The sequence below is a fragment of the Arachis hypogaea genome, chromosome 15 (assembly GCF_003086295.3).
Source record: "Arachis hypogaea cultivar Tifrunner chromosome 15, arahy.Tifrunner.gnm2.J5K5, whole genome shotgun sequence".
Lineage (NCBI taxonomy): Eukaryota > Viridiplantae > Streptophyta > Magnoliopsida > Fabales > Fabaceae > Arachis > Arachis hypogaea.
Genome location: NC_092050.1, coordinates 139769952 through 139785105, shown reverse-complemented (window position 1 = coordinate 139785105; position 15154 = coordinate 139769952). Strand labels below are relative to the sequence as shown.

At 36.2% G+C, this 15154-nt stretch overlaps 1 long non-coding RNA gene across 1 annotated transcript; it reads left to right on the top strand.

Moving 5' to 3' along the window:
* The first annotated feature begins 11408 nt into the window (after positions 1 to 11408).
* Positions 11409 to 14390, top strand: LOC112749047 (uncharacterized). The gene is made up of 2 exons (XR_011872333.1): positions 11409 to 12229; positions 13408 to 14390. It is a non-coding gene; the product is annotated as an uncharacterized lncRNA (long non-coding RNA).
* Positions 14391 to 15154: the final 764 nt, after the last annotated feature.

The following is a 15154-nucleotide window of genomic DNA, read 5'->3' as shown; positions in this document are numbered from 1 at the left end:
GTAAAAATGGTCTGAATGTTCTTTGGTTATGAACTTCCCTTGATTCCAAAGTGGTTTTGAAATATTCTCCTTCTTGCTTCTTGAGTCGGTTTGTTTTTCCTTGGGAGCCATGATCTTAGTGGGTATTGGCTTAGTGATCACGGATAAACACACCAAACTTAGAGATTTGCTTGTCCTCAAGCAAAAGAAAAGAAAGGAGAGGGAAAGAAGGAGAGCCAAGCGCAACTTGTGGAGGAGAGGGGGAGGCCGAATTAGGATTTAAAGGGAAAAGGGAGGGTGGGTTCGAAAATTTTGAAGGAGATATGATAGAAGATATGATTTGTAAAAGATAAGTATGATAGGAAAAAGATATGATTTAAAATTGAAAAGATATGAAAGATATTTGAAAAAGATAAATCTGAATTTTGAAAAAGATGATGTGAGGATTTGAAAAAGATATTGATGATTTGAAAAGATTTTAGAGTGAAAAGAGATAGATTTGTTTTGAAAAGGATTTGAAAATAATTTGAAGAGGATTAAGAAAAATTAAAGGGCTTATGAATTAAGATACATTTGATATCTTTTTGAAAAAAAAAGGATTTAAAAAATTAGGATTTGTAACATGTTTGTGCAAGAAATCATGAATTGAAACATAAAAAATGAAAAAAAATTTGAATTGAAAACGAAATTGCCTACTCCCCACAATCCTGGCGTTAAACGCCCAACTGCTGCATGTTTTGGGCGTTTAACGCCCAGTTGGTGCTTGGTCTGGGCGTTTAATGCCCAGCTGTTGCTTCTAGCTGGCGTTAAACGCCAGAAACCCCTTTGTCACTGTGCGTTTTTCTGAACGCCCAGGATGCTGTCAATCTAGTGTTAAACGCCCAGAAGCTGCTTCTTTCTGGCGTTTAACGCCCAGATGGCTATCTTTACTGGCGTTAAACGCCCAGTTGTGCCTCTTACTGGTGTTTTTTTGCCAGTGAGCTCTTTTTCTCTATTTTGTGTGCTGAATCCTTCTGTAACCCTGTGAACCTATGCAATTGACTCTTTACCTTATTAACATTGAACTTATATGCTTTAGAAATAAATAAAATGAAGAGTAGGGCAAAATAACAGAAAAAGTTTTACCAATGGCTGGGTTGCCTCCCAGCAAGCACTTCTTTATTGTCTTTAGCTGGACTTTGTTGAGCTTTTAAACTAGCCTCAGCCTTGAGCACTCTTGCTCAACATTGCCTTCAAGATAGTGTTTGATTCTGTGTCCATTAACAATAAACTTCTTATCAGAATCAATGTCTTGAAGCTCCACATAACCATATGGTGATACACTTGTAATCACATATGGTCCCTTCCACTGGGATTTTAGTTTCCCAGGGAATAGCCTGAGCCTAGAGTTAAACAACAGAACCTTTTGTCCTGGTTCAAAGACTCTTGATGACAGCTTTCTGTCATGCCACCTTTTTTATTTCTCCTTATAAAGCTTGGCATTTTCGGAAGCAGTGAGTCTAAATTCCTCTAGCTCATTTAGTTGGAGTAATATTTTTTCTCCGGCTAATTTGGCAGCAAAGTTCAGGAATCTGGTTACCCAGTAGGCCTTATGTTCCAGTTCCACGGGCAGATGACAGGCCTTACCATACACAAGCTGGTATGGAGAGGTCCCTATAGGAGTCTTAAATGCTGTTCTGTAAGCCCACAGAGCATCATCCAAGCTTCTTGCCCAATCCTTTCTACGGGTACTTACAGTCCATTCCAGGATTCTTTTTAGTTCTCTGTTAGAGACTTCAGCTTGCCCATTTGTCTGTGGATGATATGGAATTGCCACCTTGTGGCTAATCCCATACCGGACCATGGCAGAGTAAAGCTGTTTGTTGCAAAAATGAGTGCCCCATCACTGATTAGTACTCTAGGGACACCAAACCTGCTGAAGATATGTTTCTGGAGGAACTTCAACACTGTTTTAGTATCATTAGTGGGTGTGGCAACGGCCTCCACCCATTTTGATACATAATCAACTGCCACCAGAATATAAGTGTTTGAGTATGATGGTGGGAAAGGCCCCATGAAGTCAATTCCCCATACATCAAACAACTCAATCTCCAAGATCCCTTGTTGAGGCATGGCATGACCATGAGGCAGATTACCAGCTCTCTGGCAACTGTCACAGTTACTTACAAACTCTCGGGAATCTCTATAGAGGGTAGGCCAGTAGAAGCCACATTAAAGGACCTTGGTGGCTGTTCGCTCACCTTCGAAATGGCCTCCATATTGTGATCCATGGCAATGCCATAAGATCTTCTGTGCTTCTTCTCTAGGCACACACCTACGGATTATTCCGTCTGCACATCTCTTAAAGAGATAGGGTTCATCCCACAAGTAGTACTTTGCATCAGTAATTAATTTTTTCTTTTGTTTCCTGCTGTACTCCTTGGGTATGAACCTTACAGCTTTATAGTTTGCAATGTCTGCAAACCATGGTGTTTCCTGAATGGCGAATAAATGCTCATCCGGAAAGGTTTCAGAGATCTCAAAAGAGGGGGGGGGGACGCCCCTTCTATTGGCTCTATCCGGGACAGATGATCAGCCACTTGGTTCTCTGTCCCTTTTCTGTCTCTTATTTCTATATCAAATTCTTGCAGAAGCAACACCCATCTTATAAGCCTGGGTTTTGAATCCTGCTTTATGAGTAGATATTTAAGAGCAGCATGGTTAGTGTACACTATCACCTTTGATCCTACCAAGTATGATCTAAACTTGTCAATGGCATAAACTACTGCAAGCAATTCTTTTCCTATGGTTGTGTAATTTTTCTGGGCATCATTTAAAACACGACTAGCATAATAAATGACATACAGAAGCTTGTCATGCCTCTGCCCCAATACTGCACCAATGGCGTGATTACTGGCATCACACATTAGTTCAAATGGTAATGTCCAGTCTGGTGTAGAAATAACTGGTGCTGTGACCAGCTTAACTTTCAGAGTCTCAAATGCTTGCAGACACTCTGTGTCAAACACAAATGGCGTGTTAGCAGCTAGCAGATTGCTCAGGGGTTTTGCAATTTTTAAAAAATCCTTTATAAACCTCCTGTAGAATCCTGCATGTCCCAGAAAGTTTCTAATTGCCTTAACATTAGCAGGTGGTGGTAATTTTTTAATTACTTCCACTTTAGCTTGATCCAACTCTATTCCCTTGTTTGAAATTTTATGCCCAAAGACAATTCCTTCAGTCACCATAAAGTGACATTTTTTCCAGTTTAAAACTAGGTTTGTCTCTTGGCATCTTTTCAGAACAAGTGCTAAATGGTTAAGGCAGGAGCTGAATGAGTCTCCAAATACTGAAAAGTCATCCATGAAGACTTCCAGAAATTTTTCTACCATATCAGAGAAGATAGAGAGCATGCACCTCTGAAAAGTTGCTGGTGCATTACACAGACCAAAAGGCATCCTTCTATAAGCAAACACTCCAGAAGGACATGTGAATGCTGTTTTCTCTTGGTCCTGAGGATCTACTGCAATTTGGTTGTAACCTGAATAGCCATCCAAAAAGCAGTAATATTCATGACCTGCTAGTCTCTCTTGCATTTGGTGTATGAATGGTAAAGGAAAATGATCCTTTCTGGTGGCTGTATTGAGCCTTCTGTAGTCAATACACATGCGCCACCCTGTAACTGTTCTTGTAGGAACCAGTTCATTTCTTTCATTATGAACCACTGTCATACCTCCCTTTTTGGGGACAACTTGAACAGGGCTCAACCAGGGGCTATCAGAAATAGGATAAATAATCCCAGCCTCCAGTAACTTGGTGACCTCTTTCTGCACCACTTCCTTCATGGCTGGATTTAGCTGCCTCTGTGGTTGAACCACTGGCTTAGCATCATCCTCCAATAGGATCTTGTGCATGCATCTAGCTGGGCTTATGCCCTCAAGGTCACTTATGGACCACCCAAGAGCTGTCTTGTGTGTCCTTAGCACTTGAATTAGTGCTTCCTCTTCCGGTGGATTTAAAGCAGAGCTTATGATCACCGGAAAAGTGTCACCTTCTCCCAGAAATGCATATTTCAGGGATGGTGGTAATGGTTTGAGCTCGGGTTTAGGAGGTGTTTCCTCTTCCTAAGGAAGTTTTAGAAGTTCTTTTAGTTCCTCTGAATCCTCCAACTCAGGCTGAACATCTTTAAAGATGTCTTCCAGATCTGATTCGAGACTCTCAGCCATGTTAACCTCCTCTACCAAGGAGTCAATAAGATCAACTTTCATGCAGTCTTTGGGTGTGTCTGGATGCTGCATGGCTTTGACAGCATTTAACTTGAACTCATCCTCATTGACCCTCAGGGTTACTTCCCCTTTTTTCACATCAATGAGAGTTCGTCCAGTTGCTAGGAAAGGTCTTCCTAGAATGAGAGTAGCACTCTTGTGCTCTTCCATTTCCAGCACCACAAAGTCAGTGAGAAAGGCGAATGGCCCAACGCTGACAATCATGTCTTTAATCACGCCTGATGGGTATTTAATGGAGCCATCAGCAAGTTGGAGACATATCCTGGTTGGTTTGACTTCTTCAGTTAAACCAAGCTTTCTGATAGTGGATGCAGGTATTAGGTTGATGCTTGCCCCAAGATCATATAAAGCTGTCTTGGTGCAATTACCCTCTAAGATGCATGGTATCAGAAAGCTCCCGGGATCTTTAAGCTTTTCTGGAAAGCTTTTCAGAATGACTGCACTGCATTCTTCAGTGAGGAGAACTCTTTCGGTTTCTCTCCAATCCTTCTTATGACTCAAGATCTCTTTCATGAACTTGGCATAAGAAGGTATTTGCTCAAGTGCCTCTGCAAATGGAATCTTTATTTCAAGAGTCCTGAGATAGTCTGCAAAGCGAACAAATTGCTTATCCTGCTCCTCTTGGCAGAGTTTTTGAGGATAAGGCATCTTGGCTTTGTATTCCTCAACCTTAGTTGTTGTAGGTTTATTTCCTACAAAGGTGGTTGAGGGAGCCTTTTTAGAGGGGTTGTTATCAGCACTTGTGTGTGTCTGATCCCTCACTAGCATTTGAATGCCAGAGTTAGAAGCTGGAGTGGCGTTGGACGCCAACTCCTTACTTGTTCCTGGCGTTTGAACGCCAGAACTGAGCTTCCATTGGGCGTTTGACGCCAAATCCTTGCCTGTCTCTGGCGTTTAAACGCCAGAGTTATTCCTCTCTGGGCTCTTACTGTCCTCAGAGGGATTTTGAATAGCAGTTTGTTCATTTCTTGGCTTCCTGCTGCCCTGAAGTGAGGTATTTAATGTTTTCCCACTTCTTAATTGAACTACTTGGCACTCTTCTGTTATTTGTTTTGATAACTGCTGTTCTGTTTGCTTCAACTGTACTTCCATATTTATATTATCCATTCTTGTATCTTGTAATATCTCCTTGAATTCGGCCAGCTATTTTGTTAGAAAATTTAATTGCTGATTGAATTCAGTAATTTGTTCTGCAGGACTGAGTTCAGCAGTTACTGTTTTAGCCTCTTCTTTCATGGAAGATTCACTGCTTAGGTACAGATGCTAATTTCTGGCAACTGTATCAATGAGCTCTTGAGCTTCTTCAATTGTCTTTCTCATGTGTATAGATCCACCAGCTGAGTGGTCTAGAGAAATCTGAACTTTCTCTGTAAGCCCATAATAAAAGATGTCTAACTGCACCCATTCTGAAAACATTTCAGAGGGGCATTTTCTTAGCATCTCTCTGTATCTCTCCCAGACATCATAAAGAGATTCATTATCTCCTTGTTTAAAGCCTTGGATGTCCAGCCTTAGATGTGTCATCCGTTTTGGAGGGAAGTATTGATTCAGGAATTTTTCTGACAGCTGTTTCCATGTCCTTATGCTAGCTTTAGGTTGGTTATTTAACCACCTCTTAGCTTGATCTTTTACAGCAAATGGAAATATTAATAATCTGTAGACATCCTGATCTACTTCTTTATCATGTACTGTGTCAGCAATTTGTAAAAACTGTGCCAGAAACTCTGTAGGTTCTTCCTGTGGAAAACCGGAATACTGGCAACTTTGCTGCACCATGATAATGAGCTGAGGATTCAACTCAAAGCTACTGACTCCAATGGAGGGTATACAGATACTGCTCCCATATGAAGCAGTAGTGGGGTTAGCATATGACCCCAGAGTCCTTCTGGACTGTTCACTTCCACTTAGGTCCATGATGGAGAAAAGGAAATTGATGTGAATTGCAAATATAATATATTTTTAAATTTTTTAAAAAAAATGAATAAATAAATAAAAAAATGAAATAAAATAAAATAAAATAATTAGAAGTTAAATATAAATTTCAAAAATTAAGAACAAAAATTTAAAACTAAAATAATTACTTAATTAAGAAGATTTGAAAAACTTTAGATATGATTTTTTTTTTGAAAAAGATTTTAAATTTTGAAATAAAAATCTGAATTTTAAAAGTAAATTTCGAAAGTTTGCTTCAAAATAGAGAGAAAATATATTTTTGAATTTAATGAGGAAAGAGAAAAACAATAAAATAGCACAAGATTTAAAATTTTTAGATCTAATGCTCCTTGTTTTCGAAAATTTTGGAGGGAAAACACCAAGGAACACCAAACTTAAAAATTTTAAGATCAAGACACAAGGAAAACTCAAGAACACCTTGAAAACTCACAAGAACAACAAGAACATGAAGAAAGAACACCAAACTTAAAATTTTTAGAAAACTTACATAAATTTTTCGAAAAGAAAAGAAAAGCTAACAAGAAAACACCAAACTTAAAGTTTGGCACAAGATTTAATCAAAGAAAAATTATTTAGAAAAAATTTTAAAAAGAAGATAGCCAATTACCAAGAGCATAAGCACAACGCTCTAACCAATTGAGCTATAAATTTAACGTATTTTAATATTGTATAAAAAAATAAAATTTTCCTTGGAAACTGATATTTTGAAAAAGCATAAGAAAAACAAGAAAAGACACAGAACAAGAGAAACTAAAGATCAAACAAGGAAAATAAACAAGAACAACTTGAAGATCAAGAAAGAACAATGAACACTAATTCGAAAATTTTAAAGGAAAATAAAGACATTCAATTGACACCAAACTTAAAATAAAAAACTAAACTCAAACAGATAGAGAAATTCAATTATTAGTAAAAAAAAATAAAATTTCCAAAAATTATTTTTGAAAAAGAAAATAAGGATTCTAAAATTTTAACAAGAACAATAATAAAAGACTCAAAGAGAAATCACAGATTAATAAAGAAAAATAAAAATCTTTTGAAAGATTTTTGAAAAAAAGTAAAAGACTCTGACCCAAAAGACAAAATCTTCCTAATCTAAGCAACAGGATGAACCGTTAGTTGTTCAAACTCGAACAATCCTCGGCAACGGCGCCAAAAACTTGGTGCACGAATTGTGAATCACACTTTTCACAACTCGTACCACTAACCAGCAAGTGCACTGGGTCGTCCAAGTAATACCTGACGTGAGTAAGGGTCGATCCCACGGAGATTGTTGGTTTGAAGCAATCTATAGTTATCTTGTAAATCTTAGTCAGGAAATCAATTATAATTATCAGTATGAATTGTGAAGAATAAAAGAGCATGGATTAAATACTTGTTCTGCAGTAATGGAGAATATGTTGGAGTTTTGGAGATGCTTTGTCTTCTGAATCTCTGCTTTCTCCCTGTCTTCTTCTTCACGCACGCAAGGTTCCTCCTATGGCAAGCTGTGTGTTGGTGGATCACCGTTGTCAATGGCTACCATCCGTCCTCTCAGTGAAAAAGGTCCAGGTGCGCTGTCACTGCACGGCTAATCATCTGTCGGTTCCCACTCATACTGGAATAGGATCCATTGATCCTTTTGCGTCTGTCACTACGCCCAGTCCTTGTGAGTTTGAAGCTCGTCACAGTCATTCAATCCCTGAATCCTACTCAGAATACCACAGACAAGGTTTAGACTTTCCGGATTCTCAAGAATGCTGCTAATGGATTCTAGCTTATACCACGAAGATTCTGATTAAGGAATCCAAGAGATATTCATTCAATCGAAGGTAGAACGGAGGTGGTTGTCAGGCACGCGTTCATAGATTGAGGATGATGATGAGTGTCACGGATCATCACATCCATCATATTGAAGTGCGAATAAACATCTTAGATAAAAACAAGCGTGTTTGAATAGAAAACAGAAATAGTTGCATTAATTCATCGAAACACAACAGAGCTCTTTACCCCCAACAATGGAGTTCAGAGACTCATACCGTCAAAGAGTACAAAGTTCAGATCTAAAATGTCATGAGTTGCGAAATAGACCTCTAAAAGTTGTTTAAATACTAAACTAGTAACCTAGGTTTACAGAAAATGAATAAACTATGATAGATGGTGCAGAAATCCACTTCTGGGGCCCACTTGGTGTGTGCTGGGGCTGAGACTAAAGCTTCTCACGTGCCTAGACTGTTTTTGGAGTTAAACGCCAGGTTGTAACCTGTTTCTGGCGTTCAACTCCCATTTGTAACCTGTTTCTGGCGTTTGATGCCAGACTGCAACATGGAACTGGCGTTTAACGCCAGTTTACGTCATCTATCCTTGAGCAAAGTATGGACTATTATATATTGCTGGAAAGCCCTGGTTGTCTACTTTCCAACGCAATTGAGAGCGCACCAATTGGACTTTTGTAGCTCCAAAAAATCCATTCCGAGTGCAGGAAGGTCAGAATCCAACAACATCAGCAGTCCTTTTTCAGCCTGAATCAGATTTTTGCTCAGCTCCCTCAATTTCAGCCAGAAAATACCTGAAATTACAGAAAAAGACACAAACTCATAGTAAAGTCCAGAATTGTGATTTTTATTTACAAACTAATAGAAATGTAATAAAAACTAACTAATTTATATTGAAAACATACTAAAAACAATGCCAAAAAGCGTATAAATTATCCGCTCATCAACAGAAAATCTTTCCTCAAGCAAGGAATCCAAAAAGAATGGATAAAAATCCTCAACAATCTGAACCTTTACAAACATTTCTTTAAAGTCTTTGAAAGATTGTTTGTACAGACTAAACACACCATGACCCGGATGGCCACTCAAATTTACCCAGCCACCCCTACGGACTCCTTTAGCTTGGAACAAAGAAAAAAAAAGCCAAGAGATGGGTAACACTCTAGGTATTCTATCAAGCACTAAAAGGCTCGAACAAACGCCCATGAATTTGGGTGTAATTACGTCAGAGCGCAGTTCAGCTAGGCTAAGACTCCACATTCGAAATCAATAAAGGAAAGATGCATACCAAGTTCAGTTAACATGCATGTATAAATATATAAGTAGCTCCAATCAGACCTCTTCTCACAGACTCTATCACTCTCATCACATGGTAAAAACCTAACCTCTAACTCGCTACCATTCCTCACTCACCTAGCCTCGTTCAACTGTTTTACCAACTCAACACTACTGAAAATAGAAATGTGACCCCTTACATCACCATCAACCTAACTATATACATCACCCTCATCAACCACAACTTGTTCCTTTCTCCCCATTACAACAAAGAAACAAGCAAAACAACAAAAAGTACAAGACAAGAAGTTCACTAACCTTTTTTAGTCATGATGTGTCCCTTGGTATAAGTCCAACATTTAGAAGACAAAACGTTCACCACACTAACAGGCAGTTGAAGGGACAAATCCAACTCCCAAGACATTCACTACCCTGCGATCGATTACCTGCTCGAAACAAAAAGAGCGAGAGAGTGGGCAACACACATAAATGCGAAGCCCAAGTACCTGAAGCCCATAAAAAAAACACGTTGACCTTGGGGGCTCCAACATAGTCTCGTAAAAGATAAAAAGCTCCAGAAGCCGAGAATAAAGAAGTTCAACCTGTTTTTTAACAGGCCAAACTTGGGGGCTGTGATCCATACCAACATACTCGACTTCAAGAGCTTTGACCGAGCTCAGCATAAACAGAAAAGTAATCTTCGGAACTCACCAACAAACCGAGATTCTCGGACCAAACAAACCACCGGATAATATCCCTAAAAATTCAATTAATAAGCTCAGCACAACGGCTGGAAATCAGGACTCCCTGGCCTATATAAGTTTACCATCCAACCCTCCTCAGGGCACACTTTTTCTGAGCAAACGCAAAGAATACACCTCTCACTAATAATCTCTTGTTGTTTTTAGTTATTTTCTCTCTATTAAGAAAAATCACTGACTTGAGCGTCGGAGTCTCTTTTGCAGGTTCCATGCCAAGGTCATCCAAGTTCCGAGGACACTCACTACAAGAAAATGGAACATTTGTAACAAAAAATTTGTATCAAATTTAAAATTGTTACAAAAAAATAGTATTTTGTAATAATAATTTGTGATTGTTACAAAAGAATAATGTTTTGTAACAACCTGTTTTATTTTGTTACAAATTATGTTAGTTTTTGTAACGAGATGGTGTTTTGTTACAAAATATTATAATATTTTGTAACAAAAAAAAAGTCGTTGCAAAAATTTAAAATATTTTGTAACAAAATATTTTTTTATTTCAAAACCTTTAATTGTTTTGTAGCAAAAAATTAATTTATTACAAAATTCAACATTGTTTGTAACAAGTTACTTAATTTGTCACAAAATATAAGTATATTTTATAACAAAAAAATTATTTCAAAATGTTAAACACTTTAGAGTAAAAAAATTGTTTATATAATTCTTTTTATAATAATTTTATTTTGTTTCAAAAATTAAAATATTTTACATATTGTCTATATTTATTAATTTTTAAGAATTGTAAATATTAGTTTTATATTCTTTTAAAAAATTAATATATAATTTTTATTAATAATCAAATTTTTAGTGTTAAATAAAAATTAATTTGTGAAAGTTTAAAAAATTTAATTAAACTATAAATATAAAATCAATAATTAAATATAAAAGAAAAAAACTAAGATACACAAATATAATTTAAGTAATTAAGATTTTTGTGTATTTTTTTATAATTGATTATTTCATATGATTTGAAATTAAAATTTAGTAATAAAAGTATTATATAATTTAATCTAAGTAATTTTTATTATGAATAAATTATAGTTTATTTTATTAAATTGAGCTCTAAAAGATTAATTTATTTGGAATGGTTAATTTGATTTTTATAAATTCTTTAATTTTAAGTTAATTAATGTTTAGGTATAATTTGTATTATAATTAGTTGTTTTATATAAATTAAAATTAAAATTTTAGTAATAAAAAATAATAAAAAATTATATCAATAATATGAATAATTTATTTATTTATCTATAATTTTAAATTAGAAGTGTTTAATAAAAAATAATTTGTAATTTGAGAAATAAGTAGTATTCTTAAAATTAATTATATTGATTGAATTTGGTTTTTAAATTAAAGCTCTACACAAACCCTAAATTCCCAATTCTAAACCCTAATTTCTAATTCACTAATCCTAACCCCAATTTCTAAAATACACAGATGTAACACCCTCCCTCTACCACCTGTTCATTCTCTACTGAGCCACATTTACCCTCCCTCATGACTCACTCACCACCGTCCTCTTCTTTCCAGATATACACCCACACACAGACTCACTTCACTCACTCTCAACCTCACCAACGCACTCACACTCAAGTTCCTCACTCTTGCTTCCTACACGCACACACAAAGAAATCGAAAGGGAGAAGAGAGAGCTCGCGAAACAGAGAGGGATGGAGCCGCGCCCTGCCGTCGACCCACGCCTCGCCCCCGCCGCTGTCCTTATCGCCAAGGAAGAGGGACGCCATCGACGCTGTTCAGGGAGGAAGGGAGAATTGCGCGAGAGCCAGTGGAAGAGGGAGCCTCTGCTGCATCACCACCGTGCCTTCATCATCGCTGAACCGCCTTGTCACTGTTGTTAGGGATCGTCGTGAGAGGTGTCACCGTCGCCGACGTGCCCTAGTGCCATCGATAGAAGCCACAACCGTCGCCTGAGAAGAACCCGAAGAGAGAGAGGGAGCCCGCAAAGAGGAACCCGAAGCAGGAACTTTCGTGTCGCGCCGTAGATCTGTCACCATGCTACTGGGCTGTCGCCACCACCGAAGGTCCATCGTCGTCGCCCTGAGTTGTTTCTGCCGTCCAAGCCATCAATGAAAAGAGCCTTGCTACTGTGTGCTAAGTGGAAGAGGAGCCACTATCGGAAGAAGATGCCGCTGCTGCTGCTGATCTGATTTAAGGCTATTGCTGCTGCTGCGGGTTGGAACGAAGTTGAAGTCACGCTTAATTTTGTGGTTTTTGACTATCTAAGGTAGGGGATATTTTATTAAATTAAATATTTTAAACTTTGAATGCCTAAGAAATTTACTGAATTATTGCAAATATATGAATGCTTGATTTATGATGGATTTTGGATGCAGAGTAAATGTGTGATTGGTTGCGTCTCTTGGTGGTTTTATGTGGTTTGAGATCTTTGTTAAAAGAACGTGTATGTTGGTATGAAAGTTTACTGAAAATGTATTGGGTGTTTGTAATTGTGAAAGCATGTTTTGTTCTTCGTTTGAAATATGTTTGAATGATGATTTTAAAGACGCTTGGTAATGCTGATTTTGGTTTTTAAGAACGATTTTGAGTTAAGATCGTGATTGTGACTGGATTGCTGGAAATTCTGGTTCTAATTTTTATGTCAGATGGTGGTTATTGAACTGTTTGTTTGATTAGGTTGTGATATATTGAATTAAGAGTTCTTGGGCAACTTTGGTTAGTCAAAAGAAAGTTAGAAATGTAGTTTTAGATGAATCCTAGGCTTGAATATAGGATTTGGTATGTGAGATTGTTGGAAATACTTTGTGCAAAATTTCTGCAGAAATCTGCATAATGTCGAGCTCGCCGTCACTGGAGGTAAGGTCATTTTGGCATATTTTCAAAAGTTTTGTTCGCATGTGGAGCTTTTTCATTTTGTGCTTACAGGTAATAAATATTGCGTTATGTATTTATGTTGTCACTCTCCCTCTACGTTAATTGTTTTTTCCTTTAATATAATGCAAAATAAGATCTACTTCTGAATAGCTAATATTTGATTAGGCAATGATTATTGTTGCATGGAATGGATCTGGGAATCCAAGTGCAATTTTTAATGGTGATGTCTTCAAGAAGGTGCTGAGTGTGTTTATAACAGCAGCCATATTGAAACTTGGACAAGATAGGGGATAGCAAATTTTACCTGAAGATATATTACTGTCTAGTGTAATTCAATAGCTAATTCTATCATTGTTGCATGTGTTTCTGTAAAAATTGCAATCATCTACCTTGCTACTTTAACCGCTGTTTTGGAACCATTTCTTCTGCCGCTATTAATGTCTAACATGCAAGAGTATCAATGGCCAGAGTCTTTCTAAACTTGTTTACTTTCAAGCTTTTTACATTATGAGGAGGTTGTTTATGGTTTTTCCTTTTTCTTTATCCTGGTTCTGTTTTTCACTTGGGCAGCTACTCTGGATGTGATTCTCAGTTGGAAAGAGAGAGAGGGAGAACTTGAAAAGAGAGAGCTCAGAGAGGGAGAACTTGAAAAGAGAGAGCTCACCACCATTTCTTCCTGTCCCCTTTTCCCTGTTCTGCTTCTACATTCCCAGGTCATTTACTGCATTTTTCTTTCAATTCTGTTAAGTTCATTTAATTCTGTTAATTTTTCTTAGTTAGACTTAGTTAAATATGCATGTTGTAGTGGATTCTAGGTTGTTAGGTAGGCTGAACATAGTTTGTAGAGGAATTAAGTCTAGAAAAATTTTACTGTTTTAAATGTGTTTGGAATAAATTTTTGTTAATTGTTTGTTGAATGATCATGAATGTTGTTTGAATTTTTGTAAATCTGTGATTGGATGATAATAATTTTTTTCTTTTCTGAATCGAATTGTGAACTGCTACTGTTATGTGAATTTAGTTTGTGCAATGATGATGATGAATTTAGATTGTGCACTCAAGTTGTTTGTTGCTTATTTCATATGGATGAATAGGTGAATTTTGTTTAATTGTTATTGTATTCATATGGATATTGATTTGATTGAGTGAATTTGGGAAATATGCTAAATTGCTGCTGAAATGCTGCCAGAATTTGTTTAAATTTGTTTCACTATTAGTTTTTTATTTAAGTTAAATCTCCTCATCTTTCTATGGATTTCAATTACACCGAAATTGAGAATTGAGACTTGTGAGTGCTCTGGTTGGTGGTCTTTTCAAGCGTGTGGCACTTATTAGAAGCTTCTCCATGACCATGAGAAAGGAGCTGAATGAACATGATGGAGTTTGTAATTTGTAGTTTATATTTTGGAGATTTATAATTTCTTGTTTTTCTTGTCCTATATATCTATCTAGTTCATTAGGGTTCTTCAATATGTCTTGTTAGTTTGTACTTTATAGTTTATATGTTGAAGATTTATAAAACAATCTTAGTTAAATGAAAGATATTTGAACTATCTATGTTATTATATATTATATAAATGTTGACTTGTTGAGTAAATTAGTTAATATATTAATTAATTAAAAAACTAATATAATTTAGCAAATTATGTGTAATTTGTATTTAAAAAAATTATTACAAAATAAATAGTGTTTTGTAACTAAAGAAAAAAATGTTACAAAATCAAGTTACATTTTGTAACAAAATTTTATGATAGGAAAAAATATATTGTCACCAAAAATATTTTGAAGATCAAAATTTGTTATTACTTTTGTAACGACTATTGGTTTTTTGTATCAGAAAAATTTGTTACAAAATATAACTTTGAATTGTAACAATTCCGTTTTTTGTTACAAAAACTTTTTGTAATGGGACATACTGCAACGGCCCTTTTTTTGTTACAAAATCCTTTTGTTTCAAAATTTCGATTTTTTGTAACAATTTTTTTGTTACAAATATTGCTTTTTCTTGTAGTGACTTTTCGAGTTAGAAGAGACCTGCCGAGGAAGCACGTGTCCGAGCTATAATTCCGAAGAAGTATCCTTGAACGGAATTGTATTATTCTTAAACTTTTTGTTTTATATTATGTATGTGATTATTGATTTATAAATTTCTAAAATTTTATTTTATTTGTTAGATTTTAATAATTATAAGAATGGGTAAGAATGAGATAAATATTTATATAGACGAATTAGTTTTTTATTATCCACAAATAAGGACAAAACGAGTTTTATGCTGATTTTTGTAGAATAGACAGAGTTGAATAAGGAGAAAATTCGC